Raw genomic sequence first — 22820 nt, forward strand, 5'->3', positions numbered from 1 at the left:
TTACAAATTGTGGTAAGAGGGTGCATAGGGCAAGTCTTGCAGTGGGGACCGAGTCACATTGGCAGGAGCCATTGGGTTGGGAGATGGGTGCAGCAAGAGCATTGGGTCGTACAAGGATACTATGGAGATTGGGAGAGCAACAAAAAGCCATTATAGGGGTGGTGGGCAAATCTGACAGAATGGGCCTTATTTCAGGACATGATTTTCAGGAAGTCACAGCCTTCTCAAAGTTACTGATTAACACATTCAGGAAAAGGATGGTGCTGAGTGTCAAGTGGTGTACTCCAAAGTTGTTTTTTGGAGGGATCAGCAGAACCATGATAAGATGTGATTGTGTGTGAAGTCTGCTATCGAATTGGGCTGTTGGGGTAATTACATCCATTGAAGGCTGTTGGGGTAATAACATCCAATGAAGGCTGAGGTAAGAATGGTGGAGTATTGCTGTAAATAGTCTGCATCTGAACAAATACATTTGCCTTGAATGCTAAGGCTGTATGCGAGGGAACATTTGATGTGGAAAGGATGGCAACTGTCAAAATGTAAGTACTGTTGTTTGTTAGTAGGTTTAATGTGTGTAGCTGACCTTCAGTGAGCACGAAATCAATGTCAAGGAAGTGGCATGGGATTCAGAATAGAAACATGTGAAATTTATTGGGAGAATGTGTTTAGAGATCCTAGGAATTTTAAAATGTCAGTCTCACCACGAGTCCATATGGAAACATGTCATGTATGTATCTAAACTAAACCAGGGGCTGAAGGCTTATGGACCCCAGGAAAGCATCCTCCAAGTGATCAGTGAAAAGGTTAGTATAGGAAGGAGCCTCCTGGTTCACATGGCTGTACCCAAAAGCACTAACCAAATGTTTATCTGTCTGAGCTGATCAACACTGAAATTCATAGAAGATAGATTTCCCTCCTATATTAAAAACACTAACCATTTCCTAGATTATCTGAAATCCGTGCCCATCCCATTTCCATCATACAACTTGCTTTTCACCATTGATGCCACATCCCTCTAACCAGTATCACTCATATACACGGTCTGTCTACTGCTGAACATTTCCTCAGTCAGCATCCACCTGATTCCATGTGCAGTCCCAGACAGTTGAATGCACACTGACCAATGCAGCACTGTGGAATGGCATCAAGAAGGCACTGACACATGCACCAGTGAAAACAGCAGGCAGTGCTATGCCTCCAGGAAGACAGAATTCAGCACCCACTGTCAATGCTGACTTAAGAGCTGCCAATCACTGGTCAATCGCAGTTCAGTAGCAGACTTCGAGAGTATCTGTACTGAGTTAGAGGAAGATGACACTTAGTCTGCATTTTGTAAGTAGTAATAATTAAATCCAAACACATGGAGGAGGCATAGGAAGTAAAGGAATCTACTTCATAATGAGAAGATAAGTTATTTTTCTTTCCTTCCTAGAAATAAAGAATTCTATTAATTTGAAAGTGTTATGTACAGATCATTTGGGATTTCTGACATTGGCCATCACAACTTCTTTCCTTCCATGTTTGTGTTGGTGCTGACTCCCACAAAAGCCAAAACAACATCTGGCTCTGGAGATTACACAACCAATGCTGCCTTCACTCTTTGCCATTACGCCACAGTGTGTCACTAATATTTTTCTGTTTTCTTTCAGAGGAGTGCTGCTACTAATTGTGTTCTTTCTTGCAGACTAGTGGTAATGCTTTGGCTATTTGTGTCTTTACCTTGCTTCTAATTATTTTGTTGCAGCACTCCTCTCATTAAAATGGCCTCACACCTGCCACCTACACCACCTGTGCCTACACCTCTGGTTGCTGCTGGCTTTGGTCTAATGCAAATTATTCAGCTTCAGAACCACTGAATATCACAGTTGATGACAGCACTCCAGCAGCACATTAATGCACAAGCTACTGCTGCATCAGTTCTGTCACAACAACCAGCCACATCCATGGCACTGCCTCCATGTGTTCCACTGTTATGAGCTTTTGATTAAAAACAAGAGGAATGGAAAGAGTTGTACACTCAGGTCAGTGCTCATTCTGCTATATATCAAGTGCAAGGTGCTGTCAAACTTCCTTATTTATTATCAGCAGCTGGTACAGGAGTTTTTTTTTGCTTCCAGAGTTTCTAGTTTTCGAAGATTTAGTTTCCACCCTCACTAAGTATTACAAGGATCAGATACAAGTTGCTGCTGTTCGTTACAAGTTCCTTCAGTTGGGGAAAAATCCAGAATAGACATCTGGTTAGTGGGCCACTGAGACTCAGGATTTGATACAACAGTGTTGTTTTCAATGTATCAGTGGACAGCACTATAGTGATGCAATGATTCGCGATGCAATTACTTACAATGTGCCAGAGAGTAGAATTCATGAACAAATTCTCAAAAATTCTGATTCTACTTTGAACCAAACGTTACAAATTAGTGAACATCATAACTCAAGTGACAAAGCGATGAAAAATTTTGAGGTAGCCCCCATTAACAGAGTAGCACAAAGTGACGAACAGATATGGCCTTCCGGCTGACAACAGTGTGCAAACAGTCCACCATCCCATGGACAGAGTAAACAAATATCAACACATGTCTGCTGTGAAATCATGTCCCCATTGCAATTTCATGTATAAATGACAATATTGCCCTTTGCACAATATGAGTGCTTTGCTTGTGAAAAGCCAGGGCATGTACAGTCTGTGTGCTTTCAACAGAAAAAGAAGTCTACCCACATTCATTCTCATAAGTGTGGAGCACCTTCTCACTCAGTGAACACAGTGTTTTATAAACCAGCTACTGGTACTAACAATGACCAAATTCAGGATGCGCCTTCACCCTGCCCGAGTGCTGGTCAACGACAGTCAAACAACTGTTTGTGAACTTTGTCATTGCTAGAGCATTGTGTGACTTCAGGTGGACATTGGCACTTCTGTTACATTGCTTAGTTGTGCCACTTATGAACAGTTTGGTTCACCACAGTTGACAAAATCTAGCATGCACCTTACTGCATATAACATTAAGGACATTCCAGTTCTTGGTGCATGTAGTTTGCCGGCCTTATTCCAGTCTTACACCAGAACAGTGACATTTACAATTTTGTGTTTGCAAAACTGAAGATATTTTTAGGTTAGATTCTTTTGATTTGTTTGGTCTCATGTTCAATTCAATGAACTTTCTGTTCTGCTTTCAACTCAAAAGTAGTGTTACTCAATTGCTTACTTTCTGAAGATCTTGGCAGAGCAAATAATTTTGTGATGCACATTATAATGAAATGGAAATGAGCGTTTGGCGTCATTGGCCGGGAGGCCCCTCGCGGGGCAGGTCCAGCCGCCATATCGCAGGTCTTATTACATTCGGCGCCACATTGGGCGACCTGCACGCCGGATGGGGATGAAATGATGATGAACACAACACAACACCCAGTCCCTGAGCGGAGAAAATCTCCGACCCAGCCGGGAATCGAACCCGGGCCCAGAGGACGGCAATCCGTCACGCTGACCACTCAGCTACTGGGGCGGACATTATAATGAAGAACAATGCACAACCTAAGTTTTTTTGGGCAGGTCCCATCCCTCATGTACTTAGAGATAAAGCTGCAAGAGAACTTACAGAATGGCAAGACAACAGTGTTACTGCTCCTATCCAGGCTAGACAATGGACTCCTCCCTTAGTAATCTTACCAAAGCCCTCTGGAAGACTTCATCTTTGTGCTTACTTGAAATGCACGGTGAATCCACAAACAGTAATCGATATTTATCCATTGTCTCATTCTGAGGAATGAGTGGACAGGCTTGATGCAGGATGCTATTTTCCAAAAATTGATTTATGCTATGCATACTTGTAAATTCATCTAGATGCAGAGTCTCAGAAAGTGTTTGCAGTCAACACCCATTTAGGTTATTCAAATTTTTGCACTTACACTTTGGCAGTGCTTCTAAACTACCTGCCATATTCCAGTGCTACTTAGAACAGCTCACTGCAAAAGTTCCATTCTGTTCAAATTGCATGGACTATATTCTGGTGCCAGGACGTACACCGGAGGAACATATCAGTAACCTGGATATGATTTTTCAGGAACATTCAGCAATGGATTTGCAGTGTCACTGGGACAAATGTGTCTTTTTCACACTGAAATTCAGTACTTAGGCCACGTTTTTAGTAGTCAAGGTGTTCATACCCTTCACTCACATTTACTGGCCATCTTGGAACTCTATGCTCTGCAGAATGTGACAGAATTGCAGTCATTTCTCGAGAAAATGACATATTACATCTGGTTTATACCCAGCACAGCCATCAAAGTATGCAAATGTTGACGTCCATTCTCACCTTCCTGTTGATCCTGGTTCTGAGTTTGATGCTACTGCTGCATCTTGTTGTCAGGCTGATGCAGAGGACACTGAACTTTAACAGATTTTTCCACTGCTGATATGAAAATTGAACAGGCTACTGAGGCCGACTCTGACTTGAACCTTCCGCTACACTACGTCTGTGCTGCTTGGCCTTGTTCAGTGTAAAACTTTCAGAATTCTTTTGTGCATCAATATTTTAATAATCAGCATAGCTTCTCAATGCGGCATGATGTGATTTTATTGCAAAATGACTCTGAACAATCACATGTGCTTATTCCTAAAGTGTTGCAAAAAGATGTGTTGTGCCTGCTCCATGAAGGACATTGGTGAATTATATGAACAAAACAGTTAGCACTTTGGCACTGTACTTGACTGGGCATGGATTCAGACATTGAATAGATGACATCAAAGTGTAGAGCTTGTGTTGAAACTCTATCGGACCAGCCAGTGTCTGCACTACCATGCAAACAAGTGCATATTGACTTAGCTGGCCCCTTTTGGAACACTCTTTGGTTTATTGTTGTGGGCTCTGTTAGCAAATATCCATTTGCAGTGCCCCTGAACTTGACTATGTTGCGTAGTACCATTGAGGCTTTGTCATGTCGTTTCTGCTTGGAAGGTTTGCCTGAAGAATTGGTTACAGACAACAGACCACAGTTTACAGCTCAGGACATTGAACAGTTTTGTACAGCCAATGGTATCATTCACCTTACCAGTACTCCATTTCATCCTCAGTCAAATGGAGAAGCTGAAAGATCTATGTGTACGTTCGAGCAGTAGATGAACAAACTACATGCCTCCCACACAAGGGAGCAAGCATCGGTGCTCTTCCTCACAACATCCTGCTCCCAGTTCCATGATGGCCCATCACTGCAGGCGCTGGGAAAGAGCAACAATTATTTAAAATTGGGTTTCTTGCATGTATTTAATTCGAGGTCCTGCTAGGTTACTGCACTGCCATCAGAACCAGATTTGTATTTGTCAGTTCTGAGATTCTTCCACAGGTTTTCTGTCCACAGATTCGTATTCTAACAGGATTTTGTGGGTGTCCCTGGGTGCCTTTTGGCACCACCTGTGGGACCAATGGAACTGGACCCATCACCTTTGCCACTGCAGCTGCTCAACTTCCCAGTACTTGTCCCAGCATGCAGTGTGGACACCAACCCTGTCATCATCGAAGCTGTCTCTGGTTTTTGTCAGACCAGCTCAGGAAGAGTGGGCGATGTTCTGACCAGTGTTCTTCTTGGACCACAGGCCCAGTAGTGTGGCATGGCTAGGGGCTCGGTGTCAGTCACAGTTGCGACTCCCAGCTCCCCATACCAACCAGCTTGCTGCCTCTGTCTCCCCTCTTATTCTCAGATGGCTCCCTAAATGACACATTCTGAGCATTCAGGGGGGAAGGGGGCGGGGTACAATGTGCAGACCTAAAGCATCAAAAGCATCAACTGCACACCACCCTAGCGCAGTGCCACAAAATGGCATCAAGAAAGTGCCAATGAAAAGGGCAGGCAGTGCCACACCTCCGAGAAGACAGAGTTCAGTGCCCCCTGTCAATGCTGACTTAACAAGCTGCCCATCACTAGTCAGCTCCAATTCATTCACAGATTTTGAGAGCATCAGTACTGAGTAACAGTAAGATGATACTTAGCCTGCATACTGAGAGTAGGCACTTCATACTGAGAATTTATGTTTCTTTCCTTCTTAGAGATATAGAATTCTATTCATTTGAAAATGTTATGTACAGATAATTTTGGATTCCTCTCACTGGCCATTGCAATTTCTTTCCTTCCTTGTTTGAGTTGGTGCTGACTCCCACAGTAGCAGACACTCCATTTCAAATGTATGACATCCTTCCTGTTCACCTTAATAAACTTTATACCTATCAACAACTAATTCACCTCCAAGGAGCATACATACAAACAGATTGTCAAGTGTAGACTTATAATAGTATTGCTTTCACAAAAGTATAGATCAAAAATAGTAGCAACAATATTTTATTTTTGCTTTTTGTACACTTTTGGAAGTACAATAAGACTGTTGTACATGAGTTACAAGTGCTTCAATTTTCTTTTATTTGTTCACATTGGAATTAGCTAAGGTTGGTGAGAACTAATAAGGGAAAAGTTCTACAGATCCTTTGTTGCATTCTGATGTGTTAATTATTCATCTGAAGATGGATATTTTTAATTCCAGTAAGGAAATTATTAATTTCACATAATAAATTTGACAATAAAAATTAATATACGTTAGTGTAGTTTGATAATCATCTAGTCAGTATACTTTGTGGGATAAGTGTGGTAATATTTCATTCTAAAAGTATGTCACTACTTCAATGAAGGTAGGAACAGCCAGAAAGGTAATAAATAACAAGGCAGATCCCCCTTCCAAAAAATAAATAAAATAAAAAATGTAAAAAATACCATCCGTATTTGATGTACCATCACAGAAAGTATGTTCATATAGATGCTAGTTCCTATACTGTAGTATGCATGATTGAACAATCTTTCTCCTGTCTATATAAATATACTCTTGTACAAACACCAGTCTAACAAGAGACTGTGTATTTTATTGGTCTGCGGGCTACAGTGGGGCTGAAGCCTCTCCATCGTTTCTGGGTCCCCAGTTCCATACAATACAATACAATGCAATTGGTATGTAATTGTTGTCATTTTTCAGATATTCTTAGCATGGCCTTCATAGCATTAACTGTATTGACAATTGAAATATTTATGTAGTACATTTTATGACTGAATGTAAGCATATAAATATCTGTGGTCAACTCATGTTTAATTTGTGTAAGTATATAATATTAAGTGACAAAGTGGTAACAACAGTGAAGCAGGAAAAAGTAGCACCACTTCTTACATGTTAGTGGTGCAGTGGGCTGGTTTTATTGCTTCATCCATGCACTATGCACAAGGTATTGGACGTGGTGAAAATAACTGACTGAAAAGATGTCCACACAATGATACACTTATTTTTTGCAAAGGTATACACAATCCGTTAACAGCATTTTCTAGTAACAAAAGTCTGTGTTTTCACAGTCATGTAGTGACAGCAACAGGCAGTACACAGTAAATGTGTTCAGACACTGTTCTTGGAGGGTCTACACTACTCAGTGATCAAGCATACTGTACAAACAGGTAACCACAGGAAAAATGATGGGTGCAAAAGCGGACAAAAACAATTACGATCTTCTGATCCATGGGGTGCCATGAACTTTGTGGTCATAATGGAATAAGATGGATCAATGAATGGTGCTATCTTCATAATCCCATATGCATTGTGGGGAGCTCACATTAAACTTGACCCATGTGGCCCATGGCAAGCAAGAACCATCTGCGATGATCTGATGCTCAGCTTACACTGGTCACCATTTCTGTCTTGCATGTGCCTGTGCATGTGGCACCACTACCAAAATTTGGCCTAATGGTAAATCTGTGTGTGTGTGTGTGTGTGTGTCAGTGGCTGCCAGGCACTACCACATTGTACTGCCTATGACTACAGCTCATGCACTTCTCAGAGTGATTGCCACAGTATTAAGCATTTTTACTAGATATCTTTACAGATAATGGATGTGTCTGTGAGTACATAGCATATGGAAGCCATATGAAATATTTCATTACAAGTGACTATAATCCATATATGGGATCAGTAGTCATTTGAAAATGTACAAAATGCACATCTTTAGTAGCTACAAATCATCTCAGATTGACTAGAATGTTTCTAAGAATATAGTTTGAACAGTGAACAAATAACTCCTTCAGTGACATGAATATCTGATCTTGAGGACAATGCCTGCATAACTGAGTTTCTTCTTTAAATGCATTGACATACAGAGTCCACAGAAAAATGCATACACTCTTTGTCAGGCTCTATCAAGATATCAATTTTGTCATTCAATCTGAGTTACAAGTGTGCTGTAATATGGTCTTTGGCTCAACAGATGTTAGTACTTTCATCTTGGCATTGAGAAAACAAGATGGCCATAGCACACTTGACATTCGAGCAATGAAAATATATTGTGAAGTGGTTTTTCAAGTTTGGTAATGCCGTTGAAGTGCAATGCCAGTTGAGGCGACTGTTTGAAACAGGACTGTCAACCCACCTAACAATTAAACACATCATGTATAAGTTTGAATTGCATGGAATGATTTGGGATATTTACAAAGGAAGTTCAGGAAGCCAACATACAGCTACAAGTCCTGCTTTGTGGACTCTTGTGTTGGAAACATTTGTTAATTCTCCACAGAAGTCTGCTACGTAATTTGCACATGAAGTGGGGGTTAGCTGTACAGGTGTACAAAGAATTGTGAAAGCTGCAAAGCAGAAAGTTTATATTCCACAATTATTGCACACAATAAATAATGACGATTCTGGTCACTGAATGTATTTTGCAAATGGAATCAGCAAATGGTAAATGATGATGAACAATTTGTGACACAGATAGTGTGGAGAGTTGACACACAATTTAAACTTAATGGAAACATGGATCAGCATAACAGTGTGTACTGGGCACTTCAAAATTGGCAGTTTATGTGGATAAAGTGATCAATCTACCAGGCATTCATGTATGGTGTGGACTATCATCTAGGGGCTTAGTAGGACCCATTTTCTTTGATGGTACTGTCACTGGAGAAGTGTACCTGGAAATGTTATACACATCAGTTTTGCCAGGTATACGTGTGCTTCAAGGTGCTGACGAAGACATCTTCTACCAGCAGGATGGGGTGCCACCACATAACCACCTAGCCATTCCCTCCACGATCACCAGATCTAACACCTATGAACTTTTACTTCTGGAGAACTGTGAAAGACAACGTCTGTCGACTTAAGCTATGCATGCCAGAGGAAGTTCACTAGTAGATTACAGTGACATGTGCAGCGATCTCCACTGTAACATTGACTGATGTGGTTGTGGCTACTGCTCATCATTCTGTTATATGTATAGCTGCCAACAGTGAACATTTTAAATATTTAGAGCTACCATGTCCATTTCACATTAATTTTCATTATAAGGCATCTCAGTCATAGTAAAAGAAAAAGAAGTCTTCGGTTTATAAGTGTACATTACTTGAATTTTTTTTTTTTTTTATCTTGTAACTCCATATAATCAGTATCAAACAGGTATGTGTGTGTGTGTGTGTGTGTGTGTGTGTGTGTGTGTGTGTGTGTGAGAGAGAGAGAGAGAGAGAGAGAGAGAGAGAGAATATATGATGTTTCTCATATCTCAAAGCAAAAAGTCTGTAACAATAGTGATCATGTGTGCAAGTGAGTATAAGTTACCATACTTTGCTTAGTAACATAGTTAAGTGTTTACAGGGGATCTGATTGATTACTTGGTATAAGTACACTTGTTTACATATTTCTTTCACTCAAATGGTGGATTGTCAGATGAAAATTTTTGGCCAAATACACACTTTTCATAATGTTTATAGCCTGACATTATAGTGGATAAGATATTTCATTCACAGAATGTACTATTAGGTTGAAGTACAGTAATTCACTTTCATAAGCTTATGTTGCACAGTGGCATTGACTGTGACACATTACAAATCAGTGTGCTACTAATGCAAAGCCTTGAAGACAAGGAAAGTAAATCTGTACCAAGATAGCAAAGTAATCAGGTCTCATTCACCATGACATTATAGTGAAATACTAACTTCTGTACTGTCAGTATAAGTGTACTGTAGCATAAAGAAGTACCATATAATTAAGGTCATTGGTTGTAATGTCTTTGTACATAAACATGTTGGCAAGTAGTTGTAATTTATGCCATGAATAAAACCAGTGAATAAGAAAAATTACAAGTAGTACATTCAGTTTTCATTATGTTTTCATTTTTCTCATATAAAATCATGCATTTATTCTGAGAGAAAGATAACAACTTTCCATATTCCATTGTGATGACAGTTCGACTACAATCAAACCATGGAAAATCCACAATAGAGTAATGAAAATAATGTGAAAACATTACATTAAACCAACCAGTAGAAGTATCAAGATGAAATATCACTAACATTAGCAAAAATCAAACAATGGAAAGTCCAGGATGGAATGTAACAATATTATGACAAGGAAAGTTGCTACTCACCATATAGCAGAATTGGTGAATTGCAGAGATGCACAACAAAAAGACTTTCACAATTATAGCTTTCAGCTGTAAAGGCCTTTGTCAGCAACAGACAGACATACACACACATTGGTGCACTGGTGCTATTGCTTGCAGTGTGGTTTCAGTTGCCTGAGATTGCAGTTGTGTGTATGAGTTACATTTGTGTGTGTGTGTGTGTGTGTGTGTGTGTGTGTGTGTGTGTGTGTCTATGGTTGATGAAGGCCTTAACGGCTGAAAGCTGTAATTGTGAGAGTCTTTTTGTTGTGCCATCTATCTGTGACTCAGCATCTCCGCTATATGGTGAGTAGCAACTTTCCTTCTCAGAGAAATAAATATACCAGCAATAATGGGTGGCCATTGGCATTTTCTGATGAGGAGGAAAGTAGCTTTGTTGATCACCTCTTAACTGTATCTGATTGGGCATTTCCATTCAACCTGCTAGACCAGGGGTCTCCAAACTACGGCCTGCGGGCCGAAACCGGCCCGCGAGGGCCGGCAAACCAGCCCGCGTTAGCTGGCCGGACATCCCTGGTATCCAGCCCACCAAATATTTGAGGTGGTACCTATACTGCCAACAACTGAGTTTTGAGGCCTATTGCGACCAATACACCGTGACATTGTCGGAGCTCTATCTTTACAAAGCGGAAGGTCATGGTTAAACTTATGACTATCCACAATAAACAGACAGACCATTCTCCGTGCGATAGTGGGAAAAAAAAGAATGGTTAACAGACTAGTTTGGCGAAAACATTTTAATTAAAAAAAATCTTTTTATTTTATTCTAGTCACGAATCTGGTGTAAGTCTTTCAAATGGATGCCACTTCGGCGACTAGCCTTAGTAATCAATCATAATGGAAGATGCTTCTTAAGCGAGGTTTCACTTTCTTTTGACTACATAATAAAATACACACAGCAAGTAAATCATATAAAATATTTTTGTTTAAAGGCAATTTAAAGAAAATACAATACCTGGTGTACATAATGATATTGGATATTTTAGTTGTAACAGATGTATAAGAATAAGTGTCGTTAATTTGTATCTTGAAAACTCACAGTGTTAGAGTATTCACATAAAGAAATTTAACATTTTAGTGATAATTTGTGACTTTTATGTAGCTGTAACTTTCCTTTCATAATTACCTCCAGTTGTGGATTAAGTTTACTGGTAGAGATAATCATCAGCGACTTCAAATGCTTATCACTTAATTTTGATCTGTAAATACTTTTTGCATGTTTCATTTTGGAGAAAATTTTTTCACACATATAAGTAGTGCCAAAAGTGGGAAAAAAGCCTTGGGCAAATTTATGTAAATTTGGAAACTGTGTGGATGGAAGACACTTCCAGTAATGTTGACTTTGAATGTTTTTCTTTAAAAAAGTCGCTACATTGCAAATCAATAATTTCAAACTGAAGTTCTGTGGGAAATGCTTCTATATCAACGTCAAAGGGATTTTGAAATATCTTGATATCGTTTGAATTTGCATTGGTATCTGAAAAATGTGATTCAAATTTAATTTTTAAAGTGACCAAAGCTTCGTTTGTGAAAGTTACAGGAAACGGAATCTCAGTTTGCTGACTGAATGTTTGGCATGTATTAAAATGCGTGAAGCATACTTTGTTCGACTGAGGTTGAAACAAAGCAATCTTTTGTCAAAAGGACTTAACATGCGTGTATAAATCAGGCAGAAGCTGGTTTTCATCTTGCGATTTTTGATTAAGGTCATTCATATGTTTAGTTAAGTCTGTATAAAATGCTAGCTTTCATAACCACTCACCATTCCATAACTCAGCCAGAGGGCGACTCCTTTTGTTCAAAAAAATTTCATTTACTGTTCAAAGTTAAAAAAAATGGATCAGTACTTTACCACAGCTAAGCCAGCACACTGCAGTATAATATGGCAAGTCACTTTCCTCAATATCTTCAAGAAACTCGTGGAACTGGTGATGACTGAGTGCATGGGATCTGATATAATTAACAACTGAAATAACTGGCTTTAAAACTTCTGACATGTCATTAAATAAAAGTCATAGTTCGTTTCAGTGCAAGCTATTCCCACAACCTTAGATTTCTGCAATTTCATCTTTCCTTTAGCCTTACATTATGGTGATCATGTAGTGATAGGGTGCTTTAATCCCACTAGGTAGATCTTGGCCCTTATGACTTCGTGAAGGAGTCAATGTGGCCCGTGGACTAAAAAGTTTGAAGACCCCTGTGCTAGACTTACAAATTATGGCAAACACACATTTGAAAACATGGGGGCATAAGCTACCTGCATTTGAAAATAATGTGCCAGGTACAGATTGGGATCTTGCATTTTGGAAAAGACACAGGGACAGAATTTCACGATGCATGAGTCATAACATTACAACAAACAGAGCTTCCTTATCTGCAGGAACTATTTTAACAACTTGAGTTTCACTCTGAAAAATGATGATGGTTCTGATGTCGCACCTGATAACATATTTAATAATGATGAGGCCAGTTTGTTGGAAGGCCCTGGTCAGAGAGATTGTGTATTTAAGAGAGGAGTCAAATACCCAGATAGGATCCAGAACAGTACTAAAAGCTCCATTTTAGTCATGTTCTGTGGTTCAGCCTCTGGTGTTATGTTAACAGCTTACATCGTATATAAGGCAGAGCACATCTGGTCTACATGGACAGAAGGTGGTCCATGAGATACACAGTATACCATGTATGTAAGGAGTAAGAGTGGCTGGTTCAACACATTATGTTCAGTTACTGGTTCAAAACAAGCTTTGTTCCTCATGTCAGAAATATTCTAGAAAGAAAAGTACTAACAGGTGACATCCACAGTCATTTCAATAATGATGTTCTGAAACTGGAACAAGAAAATAATATTACATTCACATGTCTGCCAGCACACAGAACTCATTTGTTGCAACCACTGAATGTTGCCTTTTATGGACCATTAAAAGAACACTGGCAAAATGCACTAGACATTTGGAAATCATCTGGATGAAAGAAATCTCAAACACTCAGCAAGGATCAATAACTCAATCAATTTTACAGGAAGTTATACTTAACACAATATGAAATAAGTGAAAATCTAGTGTCCGGTTTTGATAGATGAGGAATACATCCTCTCAATGCCAACAAGGTCTTGATGCACCTACCAGATGGAATTCCAAACCAGTGCTCCAGCAGTTCTGCAGTTGGTGAAATAAATTCACCTTCACATGTTGTGTCACAAATAGTAGTTGTCATTCTATAAAAATTGAGAGGCATTAATGAACCAACAAATATGCAGGGAAAGAGAACAATTGTCTCAGTTGGTGGAGGAAGGTACTATGTCACTTTTTGTTAATTTTCAGGAGAGACAAGAAACTGTCTTATTGCTAAACTATTTGACAGGTTGCATTGAAATTTTTGACATTTGTTGCACACTAATCACATACTGTGAATGAAAATAATTTATATGTACCGGTATTCTAAAATGTATCTTCTGAAAAAAAATTGATAATTTATAACATAGCTCCTTTATCCAGGCAACAAGGGAATTTAGCAGTTTTCATGAGTTAAATACATTCAAAATTGCACATTTCTGATCTAAAACTTAAATGTATTGATTAAATAATGGAAAATTATCTTCAACTGAAACTGAAAACAACTACTTCATAGAATTCAAAGTTCTGTGTAGTTCATAAATTATCAGAGCTAGTTATTACTTTTAGTCGGCCATTTTAGTATATCCTCATAAAATATCTCAGCATCTTCTCCATTGATGTACTTAACCAGTTTCAGAATATCTTCATCTTTTCTTATTGATTCTAACTTTTTTCCATCATGTAGCCTATGCAACCTAATCTGATGAAGCAAGTTTATTTTTTGACAGATTAAAGGAGTGACAGACACAGCTGTTTATGAAAGGGTAGGCAGACATGACTCCTGGTTTCATTGCTTTACAACAAAATTCTTTGAACATTGCCAAAGAAAAATTTTTTCCCATGCTCTTTAGGGTTGTGAACTCAGTCACATTTCTGTATTTGTCTTTTCACTGTTCCAAACATGTGATCAGAAGGAAGAAACAAGTGACCTATTTTGGAAAATCTGTGAGCAATTTTTAAAATTTTTCAGTTTTTGTCAATGCAAGGTACATCCTTACTACAGTATTAATTTTATTTTGACCCCATGCTCTGTCTGAGAAAAGGTGTACTTCTGTAACATTCTTCAGTACTTAGTTTTCAGACCTGATTTGCTCCCTTTTTGGCTTCACCTTCATGGTACAAATACACTGTAGAATGCCTGGACTTTATATCATAAATGTAGGAACAGTTAACTCACACCTGACGTAAACAGAATTTTTCCTGCAGTCGGATGTTTGGCAGAGGCAAGTTTTGCAAGAAGTGAAAAACTAGTCCAACAATGTGATACCTGCCCATACATTCTTGCTCAGTTATTTTAATGAATTTTTAAAATGTCCTGCTGTGCCACTTATGAATATCCAGCTTAAGTTGTGCAGTTCTTTTGCTAATGTCAGAGATATGTGGACTTTTTAACTTAGCCTGAAGTTCCTCATATTTGCCTCAGACATCAATTTGGGAACAGCTGAAAGGAAAATTGTAATTTTCATGAAAATGTTTCCTATCAAAGTCGTATTTCACATTTACTTCTGGATACTTCATAGGGAATATTTTATTTCCTTCCCAGTATAGTGAGTTTCTTTGAGTGAGAAAGATGTGAAGTAGGTATCTATCAAATTTATTAAATTTTCTGAAAGTTTGGGTGTGAATGGATTGTTCCACCCATTGCCTTTGGAATTTGACCTTTAACTGGAAACTGGCAAATATGAATAACGCATTTCTGTGATACAGCATGAAGACTGAGAAGAGCATGTTTGGAGAGACAAACTCTTGTACCACAGACAATGGCATGGTAAACAAAGGAATTTTGTATCTTGATGCTTTTGATGCCATTGACAACTTTTCTTGGCCTTCTTTTTGTAATGTCACATGCCACAAGTAACCCTTGTGGGTAAATATCTTCACTTTTTCCCCATGTTTATAAAATTTGAAAGTATCTTGATGTGATCATCGTTACTGATATGTTGGATACATTCAATTCAGCATCTGAAATTTATTAAGTATTTGCAAAGCATGTAGCACATGCTATGGAATTTATATTACATTGAACTTGTTAAATGGATAAATGTCAGTGCTGATAAGTTACCTGCAGCCAACACTAATAGATTTTCCAGGAACTGCTTTCCTACTGTAGTCATTTCAGGGTAACCTAAGAACTGTAGCCTCCTTGATTCTCTTCTTCTTGTGCTCACATTCATTTCACTTTGGTTTGGCAGACATTTCGAAAGATGGCATTCAATAACTTAAAACAACAATCAACAATAACCATGACAAAGCATGAAGTTACTGCCAAGTTAGTATTTTGTTACACTTTGTGCACCTGCATGCTACAAGACAACACAATCTAGTTTGAAGATGGCATTGTACAAGCTCACTGATGGTATAGTCTGCTGACAGGGCATGACATGTGGTGGAGGAAGAAACTAAGTCACTGACATTGACTTGATTCCTTTCTCCTCAGAATGTAACAAATCAACCTCCTGTTATTCTCACAGGAAGAAGGCACAGATAACTTGTTTCATGACAGTAAGGTGTGTATTGGTCTGTTTATTACATGTATGTAAAAAAGTGAAAATCGCCAAAAAGTGACTTAGTTCCTTTCTCCACTGACAGATTCAATTAATGTTACTGATGGGAGAAGTATCAGTGCTGCAGATGTCTTATCTAGCAAAACAACCCAAGAAAAGCGGGACTCTATGCAAGGAGACAACTCTACTAGAACAAGTTCTCATGAACATGAGAACTCCTGGAACTCAGTGACAGTGAGTACAGACTTTCAGTCAGCAATGATTCTGACACTACTTCTGAAAAAGGCTCTAACAATATTCCAGAAATAAGATACTTTCATTTGGTTTGCTACATTGGAAAAAAAATCATTATCACAAAGTTCAATTTAAACTTTATTGGCTTAATGTACCTGATGAAGGAATTGCCAGTAAGGAGGACATTGTGAAGTTTCTTAGTATTCCAGATGCTGATAGGAGGGGATGTTTGCTTTTGAGCAAGAAAGAACTTACAGTGTACCAAGATACACTTCTATGGAAGTGGTGAACTAATGATTTTATTTTACTGTGTTCTATTTTGTGAAATCAAGAAAATGATTGCTAAACAGTTTTTACAAATTTTGACTAAAGTTAGTTAAACTGTCATACATTTTAGGTCAATAAAGTATTATTAAATCACTAATTTCCTTTTAAAGCAATATTGTTCAACAAAGTTACTCTCACAACCTTTAACTTGAACAGCCATACAAAAGTACTGTGGGTTCAATGTTAGTCCCATCTCAGGGTAGCTTTGAACACTACCCTTTATTTGTATTATTTATAATAAAGTCATGTATGATCATTTTTGGCATGAACAATCTTGTGATGCCCGTAGTCCTCATGTATAGCGGCACTCATTACTTTAAAATAATAAAAACTATTTTCATGATAATGTAATAAAATTTGAAAGTGTTCAGAGTAACCCCATTTAATGCCATTCAAATAATGTTCCTTGTTTTGTTCACTTGCCCACTTTCACTGGTGCTGTGTAGAGAATATCACCCACATGGATACAAACATTTTTATAAATCTTGTTACACTGTGATGACTAACTCCCTGCTGAACTTTCTTTCCCATTCAGAACACTTTTCCATTGTTTTATTGAGCTGACAGGTTAGGATCCAATGATGATCATCTGTTGTACAGCTTGGAATCTGGACAAATAGCTATGTAAATACATGGTTGTATTTAAAAGGGAACAGATCTAGAAAGCTTGTTGCAAAACAAAAGAACATTTAGTATTCATCTTGTTACACCAATATAATTGTGGTTCTAGACATCACCTTCTTGTTGTCTAGAGGATGATGTAATTGTCCATGTTTTTGAATGTAAGTGACATTATGGTTTGCCTTCTATCCACATATGATAAACAGTGGAGCTTTCTGCACATTGCTAAAGAGAAGTTCTTGCAACCATTCTTAGAGTTCACAATTTTCACTGCCCTCAATAAGCAGTTTTGTTAAACATTTGAAATGATTTTGCAATATAAAGGATGTACATGGTGCACTCTCTGTTCACAGTATGAAGACTAACTTACTATGCAGCATTTAGACAAAACCTGTTCAAATCAATCTTGAAACAAACACTCTGTAACTTCTGATAGAGTCATGAAAAAGATAAATAGCTAATCCCCATATAGAGGAGATTTTGAGTCATAGATAGACACAACAAAAGACTGTTAGACAAGTAAGCTTTTGGCCAAAAGGGCTTCTTCTGAATTAGGGAACATACAAAGACACAATCACATAAACACAACTCACACACACATGAGCACTGTCTCTGGATGCCAAGGCCAGAGACAGGGGTCATGTGTGTGTGTGAGTTGCATTTGCGTGAGTGTGTGTGTATGTAGTCAATTTGGAAGAAGCACTTTTGACTGAAAGCTTACTTGTCTAACAGTCCTTTTTGTTGTGTCTATCTCCAACTCCTCTTAGGTAAAATGTTTATGTAACAACTAGCTCCACAGATGAGGAGATGATTGAGGAAATGTATAATTATATGAAAGAAACTATTCAAACAGTTAAGGGAGACAAAAATTTAATATTCATGGGGGACTGGAATCTGATAGTAGCAAAAGAAACAGAGTGAAAAGTAGTAGGTGAATGTGGACTGTGGGTAAGGAATGAAAGAGGGAGCTGTCTGGTAGAATTTTGCACAGAGCATAATTTAATTTAGCTAACATTTGGTTTAAGAATCATGAAAGAAGGTTTTATATGTGAAAGAGACCTGGAGACACCAGAGATTTCAGATTGATTATGTAATGGTAAGACAGAGATTTCGGAACCAAATTTTAAACTGTAAGAGATTTCCAGGGCAGATGTGTATTCTGACCACTATTTGTCAGTTATGAACTGCAGATTAAAACTGAAGAAACTGTAAAAAGGTAAGAAGTTAAGGAGATGGGACCTGGATAAACTGAAAGAACCAGAGGTTGTAGCAAGTTTCAGAGGGAGCATAAGGGAATGACTGACAAGGACAGGGGAAAGGAATACAGTGGAAGAAGAATCCGTAGCTTTGAGAGATGAAATAGTGAAGCAGCAGAGGATCAAGTAGGTAAAAAGATCAGAACTAGTAAAGATGCTTGGGTAACACAAGAGGTATTGAATTTAACTGATGAAAAGAAAAATACAGAAATAAAATAAGTGAGGTAGGTGAAAGGCACTACAAACATCTAAAAACCGAGATCTACAGGAGGTGCAAAATGGATAAGCAGGGATGGCTAGAGGACAAATGTAAGAATGTAGAAGCATATATCACTAGTTGTAAAATAGATGTTGCATACAGGGATATTAAAGAGACCTTAGGAGAAGATTAAATAAATATTGAGAGCTCAGATGGAAAATCAGTCCTAAGCAAAGATGGGAAAGCAGAAAGTTGGAAGGAGTATATAGCGGAGTAGACGTTCCTCAGGGCTACATTACGGAAATGGAAGAGAACGTAGATGAAGATGAGAAGGGAAATGTGATACTGTGTGAAGCATTTGACAATTCAATGAAAGGCTTAAGTTAAAACAAGGTTCAAGGAGTAGACAACATTCTGTTAGAGCTACTGATACTCGTGGGAGAGCTATCCATGACAAAATTTTTCTATCTGATGAGCAAGATGTATGAGACAGGTGAAATACCCGCTGACTTCAAGATGAACTTAGTAGTTCGAATTACAGAGACAGCAGGTGCTGACAGGTTTGAAAATTAGTGAAATATCAGTTTAATAAGTAATGGTTGCAAAATAATAACATGGATCCTTTACAGAAGAACAGAAAAGCTGGCAGAAGCTGACCTTGGATAATATCAGTTTGGATTCTGGAGAAATGTAGGAACACACATGGCAATACTGACCCTACGACTTCTTACAAAAGGTAGGTTAAGGAAAGAGAAACCTACAGAGAAAGCTTTTAAGAATGTTGACTGGAATGCTCTCAAATTCTAAAGGTGGTAGGGGTAAAATACAGGAACAAAAGGTTGTTTATAATTTGAACAGAAACCAGATGGCAGTTATAAGAGTCAAGGGGCACAAAAGGGAAGCAGTGGTTGAGAAGGGAGTGAGATAGCATTGTAGCCTATACCTGATGTTATTCAATCTGTGTATTGAGCAAGCAACAAGGGAAAAAATGAAAATTTTGGAGTAGGAATTAAAATCCAGAGAGAAGAAATAATAACTTTGAGGTTTGCTGATGATAATGTGATTCCTTCAGATACAGCAAAGGACTTGGAAGAACAGTTGAATGGAATGGACAGTTTCTTGAAAGTAGGACATAAAATGAACATCAACAAAAGCAAAATGAGGATGATGGAATGCAATCAAATTAAATCAGGTGATGCTCAGGGAATTAGGAAATGAGGCACTTAAAGCAGTAGATGAATTTTGCTATTCAGGAAGCAAAAAACCAATGATAGTCAAAATAGGGAGAATATAAAATTTAGATTGACAATGGCAAGAAAAGCATTTCTGAAGAAGAAAAATTTGTTAACATCGAGTATAGATTAAGTGTCAGGAAGTCCTTTCTGAAAGTATTTCTATGGAGTGTAGCCATGTATGGAAGGGAATCATGGGTGATAAACAATTTTGACAAGATGAGAATAGAAGCTTTTGAAATGTGGTGCTATAGAAGAATGCTGAAGATTACATGGGTAGAATATGTACCTAATGAGGAGGTACTGAATAGAATTGAGGAGAAATGAAAATTGTGCTACAACCTGACTAAAAGGAGGGATTGGTTGTTAGGACACATTCTGAGGCATCAAGGGACCACCAATTTAGTACTGGAGGAAATTGTGGGGTAAAAATCATAAGGAGACCAAGAGAAGAATATGGTAAGCAGATTCATAAGGATGTAGGTTTCACTAATTACAGGGAGATCAAGAGGCTTGCATGGGATAGAGTAGCATGGAGAGCAGCATCAGACCATTCTTTGGAATGAAGAACACAACAACACCAACATCTTCTCCAACTCAGCATCTCAACTATATGGTGAGTAACAAACAATCTTTTTCATAATATTGTCATTATTCCATCCTGAATTTTCCACTGCTTGACCCTCTAACTTTTGGCAAATATGGGAAATGATAAATTACAGGTTGAAGTTCTAGACTGCTGTAGACTGTTGACCAGTAATTGATCAAATTAGCATTTGTATCATTTTCTTGCATTACATGAGGGAACAGTTACAAAGAAAACATGCTTCTTGAGGTTAGAAAAATTATAAAGATAAAAATAATTGTACATTTTTGTACATAATTTTGCAATAGAGATTTTTTAAAGTTCACAGATTTTGTCATGTTGCCAAACTAACATATATTCTGTATTTTCTTTCATATGCCTTATCATGATGATAAATCTAGTTTGTTTTTTAAAGATTATAACAGTTCTTGGTTTAACAAAGAATAAAATGTTATGAGAAGTTTTGTAATCAAAATATTGCGAAGTGTGAAATACATGCCAATTATGGCTAAATGAAAGAAACGGAATTTATAGGATTATTAATTTCTCTAAAATCAAAAATAAAAATGATGTGCCGCAGTATTGTGAAAATTAAATAAGAATATCTATACAATACATTGACCCCATAGGCTCCTTTTTGTACTTCAGATCTGCAACTTTAGGTGAAAAATAGCTGAAAATAAGACTCGAATCACAGTGTCTACCAAACAGTCTTGGTATCATAATCTGCTATTATTCAAAGGTATCTATAATTCTGATTCACTCTATAAGTAACACTGTTTTCCCTTTGACTATTGCCCTATTTGCACTAGTACAGTGTGCATCATTCCTCTCTCCCTTTAGAGCATATCACTGAGTATTTCTCATAACCTGCAAAATATTTTCTCATCTCTGGTTAGAATCCTTCTGGGCATACAGTATAATGGATCTGGTTAGTGCCACACTTATTTTTAGTGTACAATACAATACATCCCATACACCCATTCCAATAAAATTTTTCACACAAGTCTACTTTTTGGTTTTGGTTTGCATTCACACAGGTGGTAAACTATAACATGTTTATACTTAAAACTAACAATGTATTATGAAAAATTATTTCATATAGGGGCTAGTAATACTAAAAAAACTGTCAGATATATTTTATAATTCAGAAAAACATGTATAATTTGTTTGCAAATACTTACAACATTTATAATGTCAATTGTCAAAATTATATATTACCCAGAAAATAATCTTTCCTTGTATATACTGTCTTCAAACAACACCTTTGTGTAACTAATTACATCGTTGGTTATAATAGAGGGAAACATTCCACGTAGGAAATATATATCTAAAAACAAAGATGATGTGACTTACCAAATGAAAGTGCTGGCAGGTCGACAGACACACAAACAAACACAAATATACACACAAAATTCAAGCTTTCGCAACAAACTGTTGCCTCATCAGGAAAGAGGGAAGGAGAGGGAAAGACAAAAGGATGTGGGTTTTAAGGGAGAGGGTAAGGAGTCATTCCAATCCCGGGAGCAGAAAGACTTACCTTAGGGGGAAAAAGGACGGGTATACACTCGCACACACACACATATCTATCCACACATACACAGACACAAGCAGACATATTGTCTCTTTGCCTCCCTGGTGTATTTCAATAGTTGTAAGCTGAGTTTTGTAGTATGTGGTTGAGAAAGGTGTGATGTGAAACAATTTTCTGTTTTATAATGTGTTCTTCAAATGACGTATTAAAACATAGAAATAATTATGAGAAACAAGTTTCATTACTATTAATTTCTATGATTAACACATATCTTTGATCTTGTATCTCTACTCGTCAAAAAGGGATATATACTTTTAGACGTACTGAGCCATTGATTAAGATTCATAAAACTTCAAAGAAGAGAGAAAGATATGTATTAAACAATTTTTACAGGTTTTGTGAATTATTAGGCCATTCACTACATTTTTATGTTTTCAAGGTGTTGAGAATTAATCACACAGACCACACTACTGTTCACCAGTGAGGTTGGCTGAATATCTTTAAAAATAATTTTTGACCATTTTACCCTGTTGCAAAAAGAGTAGATTAGATCAGCCATGTCATCTTATACAGTAATTAAAATACCAAAATTTACTGAATTTTCAACTGAGCTGCAGCAGCCTTCATCAGGCAAAGATCAATTAGTCTTTACCTTGAGGAACGCCATTACAACTAAGCTGAAAGGGTCATTTATTTTAGTATTTTATAATATTGGAAGGAGTCATTCTGCTTATGGCTGTTAAAAATATTT

This window comes from Schistocerca serialis, chromosome 5 (assembly GCF_023864345.2).
Source record: "Schistocerca serialis cubense isolate TAMUIC-IGC-003099 chromosome 5, iqSchSeri2.2, whole genome shotgun sequence".
Taxonomy (NCBI): Eukaryota; Metazoa; Arthropoda; class Insecta; order Orthoptera; family Acrididae; genus Schistocerca; species Schistocerca serialis.